This window comes from Martes martes (genome assembly GCF_963455335.1).
Source record: "Martes martes genome assembly, chromosome: 7".
Taxonomy (NCBI): domain Eukaryota; kingdom Metazoa; phylum Chordata; class Mammalia; order Carnivora; family Mustelidae; genus Martes; species Martes martes.
In genome coordinates this window covers 60,594,753-60,611,902 of record NC_137894.1, presented here as the reverse complement: position 1 = coordinate 60,611,902, position 17,150 = coordinate 60,594,753, and positions in this window count along the sequence as shown.

The following is a 17,150-nucleotide window of genomic DNA, read 5'->3' as shown; positions in this document are numbered from 1 at the left end:
GTCAAATAAATAAATAAAACCTTTAAAAAAATCCTTTGTATTTATAGGACTAGGAAATATTGGGGTAGAAGGGCTACAGACAGGGTATTTCAAGTCAGAGAGGTAACAGGGTTCAGTAAATAAGTCCTGATCCTGACAACCCTGGCAAAGGGCAAGGAAGCTTCTGGCTTCTGCAAGATTAGAAGCCTGCATCCAAGGCAATCCATTTACTAATGACCCAGATAAGGGGCACCTGGGTGGCTCAGTTAGTTAAGTGTCCAACTCTTGATCTTAGCTCCGGTGTTGATCTCGGGGTCTTGGGGTCAAGCCCTGTATTGGGCTCCATACTAAAAAATAAAGCAAAACACACACACACACACACACACACACACACACACACACAATGGAGAAGACACAGCACAAAGAATTTCCTAACTCTAGGTCACAAAACCCTGCCCAAAGCAAAATAGGAATGGCTGGGTCCCAGGCAGGACAGGAGGGTTGGGTTCTCCAGCATCCAGGAGGAAAACTAGCTAATGGAACCTGGTCTTCCCAGGACTGGAGGTGACACAGAAAGGAACAAAAGGAAAGAAATTCACATCTGGGTTCAGTCTTTCTGGGGCTTTTGTGTACTCTGGGGTTCTGGCCATGGAAAAAGTTCGACAGTTTGAACATAGGATAAGAGTTAGAACAAGCTAACTTGTTCTAAATGAGAATAGGATCTTTTTGTTTTGTTTCGTTTTAGATCTTTTTTAATTCGGAAGAATCCTCTTGGTGTATTCCTCTGTGTATACTTCTCCTTTCTGCCCATATAGCATTTGCTTTAAGACAATGATTCTCAAGGGGGTGGAGGGTGGGGAGAAGGCAGAGCAGATCCCTTGGGTAGACAAGAAAGAAGAGAGTAGTGTGCATTCACAGTATGTAAGATTACCCAGCTAACTCTGATATGTTCCTCCCTCTGCCTCTTTGAGAACCACAGCCCAAGAAGTCACCCAGAGGGAAGAATAAAGCAAGCTGCGTTGCAGGGGTCAATGTGCCTTCTGTTGGTCCACCCAAAGGGGTAGCAAAGGGAATATGGTTTAAATTATTACCATATCAATGGTGCATCCAACCTGGAATTATCCCAAGCTCTTTTTTAATCCATTCATGCTGTCATAACAGAATACCATAGACTGAGTGGGATCATAAACAACAGAAATCTATTTCTCACAGTTCTGGAAGCTGGTCGTCCAAGGTCAAGGGACCAAGAGATTTAATGTCTGGTGAGGGCTCACTTCTTGGTTCACAGAGAGTCATCTTGCTGTGTCCCATGCTGGCAGGATCAAGGGAGCTCCCTGGAGTCCCTTTTATAAGCACACTAATTCCATTCATAAGGGTTCCACCCCCATGACCAAATCATTTCCCAAAGGCCTCACTTCCAAATACTCTGACATTGAGAATTAGGTTTCAACACAGGAATTTTGGGGGAATACAAACATCCACTCTTCAATCTCAAAATCACTTTAGCACCACCCCAGGGATTTCATGGTATTTAACATATGAGTACCTTATAGAGAGATAGTATGATCCAAACTAAATTTTCTCTCCTCTAAAATTAGGATTATTATAAGAAAAAGGTAACAGATTTGTCCTTGATTCATTAATTCAGGTAGTCAACAAGCATTTATTCAAGACTTTACTAGTTCTCTATTTCTGCTACAACAAATTACCAGAAATGTAGTGGTTTAAAACAACACACTTTTGGAGCACTTGGTTGGCTCGGACAGTAGAGTGTGCGATTCTTGACCTTGGGGTTGTGAGTTTGAGCCCCATGTTGGTTATGGAGATTACTTTAAAATAAATAAGTAAATAAAATCTTTAAAATAAAATAAAATGCCACACTTTTATGATCTATAGTTCTGGAGGTCAGAAGTCCACAGTAGGTCTCACTGAGCCAAAGTCAAGTTAGTAGTGGTGATCTCTTGAAGGCTCTAGGAGGGTATCTGGTTCCTGGTATTTTCCAGTTTCTAGAGGCTGCTCACATTCCTTTGCTCATAGCCCCTTCCGTCTTCAAAACCATGTACAGCAAAGTCAGGGAGTCCTTCTCACACCATCTCTGATTTTCCCTCTTCTGCCCTCCCTCTTCTACCCACACAGACTCTCTTATAATCCAGAATAATATGCCCATCTACAGGGTAGTTGATCAGCAAATAATTTCCATCTGTAACCTTAATTCCACTTTTGGCATGCTACCTGACATACTCACAGGTTCCTGAGATTAACAAGTAGACATCTTTGGTGCCATTACCTGGGTGCCACAAACACTTTCACAGTCTGGGTAATATCCCAGGGACTGTTCCGGAGAGTAGAAGTAGGGCCAGTAAGTGGCAGTCAAAGTGCTTAGTTTGTTATTGTATGTAAATTATACCTTAACCAAGCCTTAAAAAAGTTAATAGCTTGACATTCAAGGCCCTTCATAATGCTTATAAAGTTATGGGTACTAATTATTAAGAGTTTACTGTGTCTTTATATACATTACCAACAATTATACTCATTATAACCCTCTGAGGCAAGAGATACTCTATTACCTTTCTATAGATGAAACTAAGGCTCAGAAAGGTAAAGTGAACTGTCCAGGCTCACACCTCTAGTCTGTGACAGAGGCGGGACTGGAATGAAATCTGTGTGAACTCCACAACCTGAGCTCCAACTTCCAGCATCTTCCTTCATTACCTCCTCCAAACTCCTCCAAGGCAGCCCATGCTCCAGTTTCAAGCAGCTGTCCCCGAACTGCCATGTCCACTCCCACAACCACATCTCTAAATGACCTGTTCTAAAGCCACGACCTCTGAGGAGCTTTCCTCGTCCCCCTGCCTCACAAGCCCTTGCTTCTTCCTGGGGTCTCCAGCTCTACTCATCCCTTCCAATAGATCAGTCGTCAGTCTGTTGTACGGTGGTATAGTCCGGGTCACCCTCTTTCACTAGACTCTTATCTCTTTGAGAGCAGGAGCCTTTCTGATTCAGTTTTTTTTTTTTTAAGATTTTATTTATTTGACAGAGATCACAAGTAGGCAGAGAGGTAGGCAGAGAGAGAGGAGGAAGCAGGCTCCCTGCTGAGCAGAGAGCCCGATGCGGGGCTCAATCCCAGGACCCTGGGATCATGACCTGAGCTGAAGGCAGAGGCTTAACCCACTGAGCCACCCAGGTGCCCCGTCTGATTCAATTTTGTGTCCTGGCGGTGCCTCGTCAGTTCATTGTGTATTGTTCATTCAAAACTGTTTTTTGAGATACGTTGAGTCAAGATGGCTCTCCGAGTTTGCTCTTTTGCCACTCCCTCTGCTGTAAATACATAGCAGGGAGAGACAAAACACAAAAAGAAAACACCAAAATGATAGTGCTGAGTTCAAACACAAGATTATCATCTCTGTGGCCCTGAACTAAATAGAAACATAAAGCCATGAGCAGGACTGAAGCCTCCTGTGAGGATCCTAGTAGAGATGCAGGAGAGGCAGCTGGCACCTTAGGGGACAAAAAGTTCTTCAGTCCAGGTCAGGAGTTAAGGGTCCGGCTCAGCGCTTACAGCCAGGGCTTGCAACAGTTCCTCCACCCGAGGGGAAAGACTGACAAATATAGCTCCTAAAAGCATCCAAAGACCTAGTCTCTTTGGTTTATAAAGGAAATGTGTGTACATAATAAAATATTTAGAGTTGGAGGATAATAAATGCAACATATGACAATACTAGTGGCGTGAGAGAAGACTACCAAGCCAGCAAAATGCACCTGGGACGGCAAATGAAAGGCTCGTTGATAACAGCACCACAAATCTGGGCGGCAAGGCATGCCTCTGGATCCACAAATTCAAAGCTGGCAAGGATAAACCCTGTCAGCTACAAGACTCGTGTGGGATCAGAATCTGTGCAGAGGGAGGCAAAGTGAAGGAACTCAGCTTTTGACAACCCTGAGAGCAGGGGTACCCACAATCGGCAACTCTCGGTCGAAGCCAGGAGGGGATCCTGCAGGGTCCAGCAGGACCACAAAGATGCAATAAGGTCTCATAGTGATGGGACCAACTGGGTCCTACAAGCTCTTGAAACTACAAACAAAGCTCCTTCCAAGGGACAAAGCTCTTTAGCTCTTCAATGAGGGTTGACTGCTAGGAATGAAATCCCAGGAAGGACAAATAGGAAGCAGGTCCAAATAAAAGGGAGGGAGGCACATCTCAGAAAATCGAAGGCAAATATAAGGCCGACTTGGGGCTTGATCCCACAACCCTGAGATCATGATCTGAGTTGAAACCAAGAATCAGATGTTCAACCAACTGAGCCAGCCAGGCACCCCATATATTTTTTTTAACTTTTTTTTTTAAATCATTTTATTTATTTGACAGAGAGAGACACAGAGAGGGAACACAAGCAGGGGAATGGGAGAGGGAGAAGCAGGCTTCCTGCTGAGCAGGGAGCCTGATGAGGGTGATCCCAGGTCCCTGGGATCATGACCTGAGCTGAAGGCAGACGCTTAAAGACTGAGCCACCCAGGCACCCGCCCCATATTTTTTTTAAAGCCACTATGTGAATACAATAAAAAAGGACTTGGAACCATATATTGAAAGAGCATGGCACGTATCTGGGTAAACAGTTCCAGAAAGGCTAATAAATGGTCTCTTGAAACTATTGGACTTGAAAGAAAAATAAATGGTTATTGGCATCCAGGCAAAAAAAAAAAAAAAAAGACCAAGGGGAAAAAATACTTTTTGTTAGTTCACACTTTATCCAGAAAGTAATGGAGTAACATATTTAAGACAAAGACAGAAAATGTGAACCACAGATTCTGTATCCAACCAAACTGAGCTTCAAGTAAAAAGGCTACAGGGAAACTGTTAAGAATACTGCAAACACTCAGAGACTGCTGTTCCCATAAGTTCTTTCTGAGAAATCAACCAAAGAAAGACCAGAGGGACACAGACATAAAGACTGGCAGCTGGAGTATAGTTGCATGAGTAACCACTTTGACCACACCTAAGAGGTCAACACCTTAGGAAAATGTGGGAAAACAAGATAGGGGGAACCTGGACCCCGAATCGGCAGCTGGAACAGAGCTGCCTACAAACCTCAGATACTCTTCACATCCAGACAGCTGGATGAGTGTGAAATAAACTCCGGTTTGGTTTGAGCCACTCTATTTTGTAGTCTCTTTGTTGTATCAATTTACCTTATAACCTAATAATGTAGAAATTGGTACCTGAAAATGGGGTTGCTACCCTAACAATAATCTAAAAGATGGGGTTTTGACTTACTGGTAAGGCAGCCTGTGACAAACAGATTTTGAGAGCTGGCTATTTGGTGACACATCAGATTTTGGAAAAACTCTTCCCTGTAAAAACTTGGAAGACAGATCTATGGAGCTTTTAGCTCCAGGGAAAATGCTTGGTTGGAAAAAGCCGTAATGTTAGTCAGTACAGCCCTTAGACCTGCCAAGTCAGCTCCCTGCCCCAGACATTTCCCTGCCTTGGGGAGTCCATGCTTTGATGGACCTGCCCTTAGTGGCTAGGAATGGCTGGGGCCACAAATGCCACACTGGTGGGAAATCCCAGTTTGGAACCACGTCCCACAAGGGGCTAAGTGACCAGAAATGCCTTCCTCAGAATTTTCTAAATCCCCCTCTGATGCCGGGGATTGGCCAGGACCAACAGCATGGTCTAGATAGTGTGCCTGAGCCCAGACTGGACTTGGGTGGGCCCTAGGAAACATTTCCCCCCTTCAGAGCTCTCTCGAAATCTATATATGCCCATCCAGGCTATAGTTGTTTTTTGTTTCAGGGGATTTTTAAAAAGATTTTATTTATTTATTTGACAGAAAGAGACATAGTGAGAGAGGGAACACAAGCAGGGGGAATGGGAGAGGGAGAATCAGGCCTCCCGCTGAGCAAAGAGCCCCACGAAGGACTCAAGCCCAGGACCCCAGGATCATGACCTGAGCCAAAGGCAGACACTTACGACTGAGCCACCCAGGTGCCCTGTTTTGTTTTGTTTTCTTAGTTGAATTATTCTTGTCTGGTCGGTAAATGGTGCTGGGGTTAGATATGCATAAGAGAAAAATGAAATTACCTTATACCATTCACAAAGGTAATTCCAGATAAAGACCTTGATTTGAAAAGAAAATCTTCAAAACTTTTAAAAGACTATAAAGGAGGGGCGTCTGTATGGATCAGTCAGTGGGGCAACTGACTCGTGGTTTCGTCTCAGGTCATGATCTCAGGGTCATGAAATAAAGCCCTGAGTCGGGTTCTGTGCTTAGCTCAGAATTTGCTCTGGACTCTCTCTCCCTCTGCCCCTCCCCACTGCTTTCTCTCTAAAATAAATAAATAAATCTTTAAATATATACACACACATATATATATATACACACACATATATATATGACCAACTATATGACCTCCAGGGTAAGAAACAATTTCTTTCTTTCTTTCTTTCCTTTTTTAGAGATTTTATTTATTTATTTGACAGAGAGAGACGCAGCGAGAGAGGAAAGACAGCAGGGGGAGTGGGAGAGGGAGAAGCAGGCTTCCCACTGAGCAGGGTGCCGGATGTGGGGCTTGATCCCGGGACCCTGGGATCATAGCCTGAGCCGAAGGCAGACGCCCAATGACTGAGCTACACAAGTGCTCCAGGAAGTAATTTCTTTAAAAAGTCACAAAAAGCTATAAAGTAAAATATTAATACGTTTGACTACATTGACATTTAGAACTTTTGTACCAAAAAAAAAAAAAAAAAAAGAGAGAGAGAGAGAGAGAAAAGACAAGTTGCAACCAGGAGATTGTTTGCCTCTTATATAGCTGATATGTGATTAGTCCAAAATACGTGAAGAATTCTTTTTTTTGAAAGAGAGAGAGAGACAGACAGACAGACGGGGCACACACAAGCATGTGGGAGGGAAGGGACAAAGGGAGAGAGAGAATCTCAAGCAGGATCCATGCCCAGGGCAGAGCCAACAGGGGCTCCATCTCAAGACCCTGAGATCATGACCTGAGCAGAAATAAAGAGTTGGACACCCAACCTACTGAGCCACGCAGGCGCCCCAAGAATACGTAAAGATTGGGACGCCTGGGTGGCTCAGTTGCTTAAGCAGCTGCCTTTGGCTCAGGTCATGATCCCAGCGTCCTGGGATCGAGTCCCACATTGGGCTCCTTGCTCAGCGGGGAGCCTGCTTCTCCCTCTGCCTCCGTCTGCCAGTGCGCGCGCTCTCTCTCTCTCTCTCTCTCTCTGACAAATAAATAAATAAATAAATAAATAAAAGAATACGTAAAGATTATCTATAATCACTAAGTAAAATAAAACTGAGCAAAGACTATAAACAAAGCCAAGAAAGAAAAACGCAGCGTCCCATAAACATTTGAAAAGATGCCCAGCCTCACGAGTAAGTCTGGAAGTCGAAATTAATACAGAAATGAGATATCAGGGCCGCCTGGGTGGCTCAGTCAGTTAACTGTTCAGCAGGCTCAGGTCATGATCCTACGGTCCTGGGATCAAGACCCCAGTCAGGCTCCTAGCTCAGCCAGGAGTCAGCTTCTCTCTCTCCCTCTTCTTCTCCCCCAAACCCATGCTCTCTCTCTAGCTCTGCTGTCTCTCTCTCAAATAAACAAAATCTTTAAACTGAATTTATAAAAAGAAAAAAAATGAAATGGGATATCATTCCACACTCATCAGATTGTTAAAAATTAAAACATCTGACAATACTAAGTATTACTGAAAATGTGAAGCAAAAGGAACTCTCAGTTGCTGCTGGTTAAAATGCTACTTTTATAGCCATTGTGAGAACTTGGCCATACCTAGCAGAGTTGGAGATGTGCATTCCTAAAAACCAGCCTGAAACTCTCTCTCTTGTGTATGTAAGGAGACCTAAGCAAGAATGTTCGTTGCAGGGGCGCCTGGGTGGCTCAGTGGGTTAAAGCCTCTGCCTTTGGCTCAGGTCATGATTCCAGGGTCCTGGGATGGAGTCCCGCATCGGGCTCTCTGCTCAGCAGGGAGCCTGCTTCCCTTCCTCTCTCTCTTCCTGCCTCTCTGCCTACTTGTGATCTCTGTCTGTCAAATAAATAAATAAAATCCTTAAAAAAAAAAAAGTTCGTTGCATAAATAAATAAATAAAAAGGAAAAAAAGTTCATTGCAGCGCTGTTCAAATTACCAAAAAAAAAGTAGAAACTAAATGTCCATCAATAGGAAAATGAAAAAAATTCTGTTGTGATCATACTATGAAGAAATAGCAGTTTAAATGAATGAACTAGATCTACATATCAAAGGGGATAAGTTTTTAAAATAAATTGATATATTTACATTTTGTTTATTGATATATGAGTGTAGTAAAAAGTATAAAACATGCAGGGGAAGATAGATATCAATTTCAAATAATGCATGTCTGCAGAGAGAGGAGAAACAGGAATAAAATCGGGGTGTAGTACATGGGGGTTCAATTGCATCTACAATGTTTTATTTTTTCAAAAATATCAAAATCAAATACAGAAAGAGATTGAGATTTAGATGGTCTCAAAACTTTTGTGAACATTCAAAGTGTTTTCTAATTTAAAAAATACTGAGGGAGGGATGCCTGGGTGGCTCAGTCGGTTAAGCGTCTGACTCTTGATTTCAGCTCAGGTCATTATCTCTGGGTTGGAGGATCAAGCCCCCTATAAGGCTTATGTGGTAGGTACGGGGCCTGCTTGGAATTCTCTCTCTCCCTCTCCGTCTGGTTCCCTCTCTCTCTAAAAAGTAAATAAAATGATGGGGCTCCTGGGTGGCTCGGTCATTAAGCGTCTGCCTTCTGCTTGGGTCATAATCCCAGGGTCCTGGGATGGAGCCCCACATCAGACTCCCTGCTCTGTGAGAAGCCTGCTTCTCCCTCTCCTGCTCCCCCTGCTTGTGTTCCCTCTCTCGCTGTGTCTCTCTCTGTCAAATAAACAAATAAAATCTTAAAAAAATAAAAAAGTAAATAAAATGAAATCTTTTTTTGAAAAGAGGATAATACCCTCCACCCTAATTGTTAACAAGATGAAATATGTTAATAGTATGAATTTTTTTTTTTTAAAGATTTTATTCATTTGGGGGCGCCTGGGTGGCTCAGTGGGTTAAAGCCTCTGCCTTCGGCTCAGGTCATGATTCCAGGGTCCTGGGATCGAGCCCGGCATCGGGCTCTCTGCTCTGCAGGGAGCCTGCGTCCTTTTCTCTCTCTTTCTGCCTGCCTCTCTGCCTACTTGTGATCTCTGTCAAATAAATAAAATCTTAAAAAAAAAAAAAAAGATTTTATTCATTTGACAGAGAGATCACAAGTAGGCAGAGAGCCAGGCAGAGAGAGAGGGGAAAGCAGGCTCCCCACCGAGCAGAGAGCCCAATGTGGGGCTGGATCCCAGGAACTCAGGATCATGACCTGTGCTCAAGGCAGAGGCTTTAACCCACTGAGCCACCCAGGCGCCCAGTATGAAGTTTTTTTAAAAGAAAAACCCCACAAAGTCGAGGCTCCTAGGTGGCTCGGTGGGTTAAGTGCTTAAGATTCTCTCTCCCTCTCCTTCTGTGCCTCCCTACTTCCCAACAAAATAAAACAACCACAAAGTAAACAGTTGTGTTCACTAACCAAGCTAAAACATTCCATGGCTGAGGATTAAAAATAATAAAGTTTACAAAGGTCCAAGAGTACCTGGTATATAGTACATGCTTAAACAGAGACTGTTAGGAACAATGATTCTAAATGTCAAATAGTTTCTAAGTATCAAAAAAGGGTCCACGAGCTGATTAAAAGAATAGTAGGGTTGGAAGAAGGTTGTCCAGTTGCAGTAATATTCGTTGTATTTCTAGAAGACATTACCGATGCACTGCAAAACTCAATCTCCATGAGGTTTAACACTTTCCTCCTTCCAAGTTTGCAACTCAGAGTACTGCGAGATAGTGCTGGTAGAAATGCATGCTCCGTTTTACAACGGAAGTTTCAGCAAACAGCAAATGATTCCGGCTTCCCCACCCACTCATTTGTTTTTTTTCTCAGTGGCCGGATTAAGGTCCCTCAAGGTCACAAAGAAGAAAGTATTTCCTAACGAAGAAGATTTAAATGTTTGGTGGACCGCGTGTTTTCATCCATTTTATATATGGACGTTGTACATAATATTTCATTGTAATAAAAGATTGCTGCTATGAAACTGAAAAAATAAAAAATGAAAACTTGTCTATTGAGCTAGATATTCGTTTCCTTTGGCTTTAGCAGTTTCCTCCGAGTCTTCCGCTACCTTTTGCCCAGTAAGTGTCTGCAGACCTCGTTTCCATGTGGCCTAGCCACCGCTCCAGTCACCTGGCTAGGACACCTTCCGGCCTCCACTCTGCCCAGCTGGCTCCAGCCACCCCTTCCCTCCTCTGCCCTCCCGGGGGCGCGCCTACTGTCCACACTGCTCCTTAGCTCTTTTCTGGACAAACTCGGGGTGCTTTCCTTGTTTCCCAGAGCCTGAGCTCCCAGGGCGGAAAAACTAGAGCTCACGGTTCTTTTCTGTTCCTCGCGGCCAAGTCAATCCTGGTTGAAAGAAATTTTACCTCCAGAGAGGACAAACTTCGGTCAGCTTTAACAAAAGCCGCGCGGGCCTCCGACGCGGGCGCCCCGTGCAGAGCGGCGGAGGCCCCACCCTGGCCGACCCGGAGCTACACGGCTCCCCCTTCCGGCGGCTCTCAGCGCCCCCGGCCCGGGAAGCACTCTCCCGGCCGGGCCGCGCTGCGCGGCGAGTCTGCAGCTGGGGCCCCTCCGCTCCGCGGACAAAGGGGCCTGTGTTCCGCCGCCCGGCCCGAGCCTTTCTCCGCCGTGGCCGGGGCGGAGCGAGCCCGCACGTGACCTTGCGCGTGGCCCCGAGTGTGGCGCGGTCCCTCGTGGACCTGCGGAGGCAGCGCGTTACACGGCGCTAGGCCCCGGCCCCCTTGTCGGAACTCGGATAGAAGGACCTCCACTCAGGATTCTGGGAACCCGCCAGCAAAGTTCAGCCCAGGCTGTCTGACTTGAGGCCTTTTGGGTTCTCAGGGGTCGAGATGTAAAACTCCTTTCTCCTTTTGAATAATCCTGGGCCCTCCCCTTCTCCTCAGTGTCTTAGGGAGGACCCAAACAAATTCTCCCTTTTGCGTTACCCCTTTTTACTGGGAAAAACAGTAATTTGCGGGAAAAGGTGAGAAATTGTGCCCATCATTTACTGAACCTTGGCTACGTACGTGCCAAGCCCTTTTACAGCCCACAGGTACTTTGTTTCAGTTAATCCTCAAAAGGATTTGTGAAATAAATTTTTCCCATTCTACTTTTCCATTTTTGTAAAACTGGGGTTAGGATTTTGTGCTAAGGGTCTGGGAATACTGCAATAAATAAAGCAGACAAGATCCTGTGCTCACCCAGCTTCCATGGGGGATAGGGTGGATAATCACAACTAATTAATTACAAAAGGGGAATGAGAGGCCTGCAGATAAATTCCCCAGGTGCCGAGGGAAGGAGCTTTATAACCAGGGGGGCATGACCTGGCCTGGGTTGGGAGAGGTCAGGAAGCTTCCAGAACTGTTGCAGTAGTCTGGGGAACAGGGGAGATCTGAGGATGTTGATGGCAGGAAGAACCCATTCAAAAGAGTGGAATCAATAGGACTTAGAAATCTGTTCATTGTGGATGGTGACTGAAAAGTCAGGGCAGCCTCTCTACCACCTCTACCCTCCAACTCTGCGACACTGGAAAGATAGAGGAACTAGGTAAATTCCTGGGTTCTGATCCTGATTGTGCCTGTTCTTGCTGGGTGACATCATGGGCAAATCACTCTGTAAAGCCTTGGGAGACCTGCATTCCTTCATTAGCCTGCTGGCATGTTATGCCCTATGATGGTGCCTCTTCAACTTTGAGGGAATATTGCAAAAAAAAGGGTTAAGAGGGATGTGTAGGAAAACTATACCATACATCTACAGTAGTGTAGCAGTGATGGTACTAGCACATGTAAATGGAATAAAGAGCCTAGAAATAAACCCCAATACACATGTGAGCATATGTATGATATATAGGACAAACCCTGGAAATACATAGAAATGGATTATTTTTTTTTAAGATTTTATTTATTTATTTGACAGACAGAGATCACAAGCAGGCAAAGAGGCAGGCAGAGAGAGAGGAAGGGAAGCAGGCTGCCCGCTGAGCAGAGAGCCCTACCCGGGATCAAGACCTGAGTCAAAGGCAGAGGCTTTAACCCACTGAGCCACCCAGGTGCCCCCATAGAGATGGATTATTAAAGAGTTCAGAAACTATAGATCGGGGGCACCTGAGTGGCTCAGTGAGACAATGGGTAGCCACCTGGAAAAAAAAATTGGATCCGTATCTCACTTCTTTTAGACGACTCGAAATGAAACACTGAAAAATAAACTTTAGAAGCACTAGAAGAAAATGCAGATTTCTAAAAACACCCCTGGAGTGGGGAAATCCTTTCTAAGTATCACACAAAACCTAGGAGCCACACACATAAACACTCACACACAGACATATTTGAACAAGCGCAACAAAAACATCACCTACGCCACATATCACATAGGAATAATTTTCTTTATATAAAATGAGCACTGACAAATTAGTAACAAGGGACCAACAACTTCGTAGAAAAGGATATGACAAATGGTTCACAGTAAAGAAGATCAAAATGGCTCTTAAACATGGAAAGATGCCTCACTTATAATAAGAGAAATGGAAACTAAAATTACAATGAAGTATCATTCTCACTTACTAAATAGGCAAAACTCACCTCTGGAAGGCAACTTGGCAATTATCAATTTAAAATGCAGATTCCTGGGGCGCCTGGGTGGCTCAGTGGGTTAAGGCCTCTGCCTTCGGTTCAGGTCATGGTCTCAGGGTCCTGGGATGGAGCCCCGAGTCAGGCTCTCTGCTCAGCGGGGAGCCTGCTTCCCCCTCTCACTCTCTGCCTGCCTCTCTGCCTACTTGTGATCTCTCTTGATCTCTCTCTGTGTGTGTGTGTGTGTCAAATAAATAAATAAAATCTTTTTAAAAAAGGCAGATTCCTTCAGCAACTTTTCTTTTAGAAATTTTTCTATGGATACATTCCTATGGATATATGCCTAAAAAATTCATTGCAGTAATAGCCAAGTATTGGAAACAACCTAAATGTCCACTGATAAGGAACTTGTTAAATTATGCCACAGCACATAGAAGACTGGAGATGCAGATGACAGCTAGGAAAAAAATCTTCATAATATAGAGGCTCTGGAAGGTGTACTAGATTTGAATTACATCCATAAAATAGAAACAATAATTGTACCTAGTGCACAAGGTTGTTGTGAAAACTATAGTTAAAATACTTAAAGAGGAGCACCTGGGTGGTTCAGTCCTTAAGTGTCTGTCTTCAGCTCAGGTCATGATTCCAGGATCCTGGGATTGAGCCCCAAATCTGGCTCCCTGCTCAGCAGAAAGCCTGCTTCTCCCTCTCCCATTCCCCCTGCTTGTGTTCCCTCTCTTGCAGTGTCTCTATCAAATAAATAAATAAAATCTTTTTTAAAAAACAAATAAAATACTGAAAGCACTTAGGGGCATCTGGGTGACTCAGTAGGTTAAGCATCTGCCTTCGGCTCAGGTCATGATCCTAGGACCCTAGGATCAAATCCCACATTGGGCTCCCTGCTCAGCAGGGAGTCTGCTTCTCCCTCTCCCTTTGCCCCTCCTCCCCAGCTCATTCTCTCTCTCTCAAATAAATAAAATCTTTAAAAAAAAAAAAGCACTTAAATTATTTTAGCTATTTACTTATACATACTGTTTTTTTTTTAAGATTTTTTTTATTTTTAAGTAATCTCTGTACTCAAATGGAGCTCGAACTCACAACCCTGAGGTCAAGAGCTGCACACTGCACTGACTGAGCCAGACAGGCACCCCACACATACTGTTAATAAAAAGAGCAAAGGGTTAGAACAGCTTGTACATTAACCTACCATGTGTGCAAAAGAAAAATAAGTATACAGATTACTGAAAATTTCAATCAAATCAGTAAACAGTGGTTGCCTCTGGAAAGAGAAACTGAGGGGCCTGGGGTAAGGCATTTTCATAGTCTGCCTTCCTTCCCTCCGCCCCATCTACCCTCCTGTACTTTTAAAATTTTTTACCATGGTATTTGACATCTATTCAAAAGATAAATTAATTTATTTATTAAAGATTTTATTTATTTATTTGACCGACAGAGATCACAAGTAGGCAGAAAGGCAGGCAGAGAGGGGCAAAGCAGACACCCTGCTGAGCAGAGAGCCCAGATGCGGGGCTCAAACCCAGGACTCTAAGATCATGACCCAAGCCGAAGGCAGAGGCTTAACCTGCTGAGCCACCCAGGCATCCCTGTTATTTTATTTTTTTTAAAGTAGGATCCATACCGTGTGGAGCTCAGTACAGGGCTTGAACTCATGTCCCTGAGATTAAGACCGAGACCTGAGCTGAGATCAAGAGTCGGATGCTCACCCAACTGAGTCATGCAGGCATCCCAATAAACTCATTTTTTTTTTAAAGATTTTATTTATTTATTTATTTGACAGAGAGAGATTACAGGTACGCAGAGAGGCAGGTAGAGAGAGGGAAGCAGGCTCCCTGCTGAGCAGAGAGCCCGATGCGGGGATTGATCCCAAGACCCTGGAATCATGACCTGAGCCGAAGGCAGAGGCTTAACCCACTGAGCCACCCAGGTGCCCCAATAAACTCATTTTTTTAAGTAGAAAACTATCAATCAGATACACATAAGGAAAAAGTAACTACATTTTTAAGATGTAGAAATTAAACTATGCTCTCATGTTCTCCAACAGTGTGATTTTGCTAGAATGACCATATATTGGAGGCATTGAAAGATTTTTCAAATACATGCTGCACCCTTTCCAATTACTGATGCAGCTTTCACCGGGAAGTGTGGACCAGCAGCAGCAGCTCCTGAGAACTTGTTAGAACGCAGAATCTCAGGCCCCACCCTCGACCTACTGAATAGGAGACTACATTTTAACAAGATTCTCGGGGGATTTGTCTGGGGGATCTTATTTGGGGCAGGAGAGGCACTGAGCTAGGCACACAATAAAAAAGAAAAATATAAAACAGAACAGAACCACTGTTCTACTCTTGTATTTTTTTTTTGACCCCCACTTCTCAAAATTGCTACAGTTCAATGATTTTGAAAAACATATTGTGGGACGCAAGAAAGCAAACACAAAATAATCCACCTTATATGACTCTATATGAACTTTGAAAAAAGAGCTACTTTCAACCATGATGTTGTAAGTCAGGAGAGAGGTTACCTTTGGGGAGGTGGGAGGAGGCAGAGGTTGGGAGGGGGCCCCAAGGGTTGTTTCTAGAGTGCTAGTAATATTGTCTCTTGATCTGGTTGCTGGTTATTTGGATCTGACTGCTAAAATTCTTTTTTTTTTTTTATATTTTATTTATTTATTTCACAGACAGAGATCACAAGTAGGCAGAGAGGCAGGCAGAGAGAGAGAGGAGGAAGCAGGCTCCCTGCCGAGCAGAGAGCCCGATGCGGGGCTCGATCCCAAGACCCTGGCACCATGACCTGAGCTGAAGGCAGAGGCTTTAACCCACCAAGCCACCCAGGCGCCCCTGACTGCTAAAATTCTTAAGGACTATGTACTTCGGGTTGGTCTATTTTTTTTTTTTACATGTTTCCTATACTTCAAAAAAAGGTTTTCAAAAACTCTACTATTATCACCTACCTCAAACCCCTTGACCATGGGGGAGCCAAGATGCTAGGGGAAAAGAGACTGAGCTGAGAAAATTATTGACACAGATTTAATCACTGGTAGGTAACTCCCACTTAAATACTTACACACACACACACACACACACACACACACACACACACACTCATACTAGAACTCCTGTTGTTTGTTTTTTTAAGTAGGCTCCACACCCAGCATGGAGTCCAATGCAAGGCTTGAACTCACAACCGTGAGATCATGACCTGAGCTGAGATCAAGAGTTGGATGCTTAACCGACTGAGCCACCCAGGAGCCTCCTGTACGTTTTAAAAGGTGCCTTCTACTGACCTGCATTCACCCAAAAGATAACGTGATCCTGACAGAGCTGGCCTAAGGGTGCCCTCTGGAATGCTGGTGGGAGAGCGAGCCCAGGCTGTGCTCTCTGACTTTGCGGGTTTCAAGCCTGAATTGACCATTCATAGCTATATAACCTTGGGCAAGTTACTAACCCCCATTTCTGTCCTATCCGGGGATGATCATTATGTTGCCATCTTGTAGGAATGCTCACTGTATTAAGTGAGATAATATATGTGAAGTGCTTGGTGCAGTGCCTGGCACATAATAGGAGTCCATTAATGGTAGACGAGTATTTGAGAGTAAAGCTCTTCTCCATCAGTAATTCCTAAACGTTACTTCACAAGTAATCATTACCTGCAGTTAAAGCTAATCACAGCAGGAAACATTCTGAAAGCCACTTCCCTGGAAGTGAATTCAGGTCTCACGATCCATGTGGGAACCAGAATCTAGAGTACCAGCACCAGGTTTTTCAGGATATTTGCTTTCAGAAGCACCCGCCCCATTCCATTGCCCTGAGCCAGCAGGGCAATACCTGTGTCCCTCCCTGTCTTCCCACACCCCTCCACAGAGAAGGGCCCAGTTCTCGTACCTCCTGCTACATGTTCCCATGAGCTTGCTCGCAGAGCTTCTAAGCAATGGGGTGCCTGGATGGTCAAATAGTTTAGGTGTCTGCCTTCGGCTCCGGTTATGATCCCGGGATGCTGGGATCCAGCCCCACATTCCACATCGGGCTCCCTGCACAACAGAGAGTCTGCTTCTCCCTCTCTCTCTGCCTACCACTCCCCCTGCTTGTGCTCTGTGTCAAATAAATAAAATCTTAATAAATAAATAAATAAATAAAGCTTCTAAATTAAAGATTTCAGGTGGAAATAGTTGGAAGCAAACTCCATGGTCTTATTTCTAGCACACTAGAGGCGTACATTTTCTCTTTGCCGTTTCCTCCCGGTTTCCCCTGGCTCCCAGCAATGGTATAAAGGTGAGAACAAAGTCTCCACACCCAAGGATAGAAGGAAAATCTGAAAGAGGAAGAGACAGCCAAAGCCGTCTTTGTCCTTGTTCCAAGATAAAGAACTTTTTCAAAACATTTACGTTTTCAAAAGGTCAAGAGCAGCTATCTC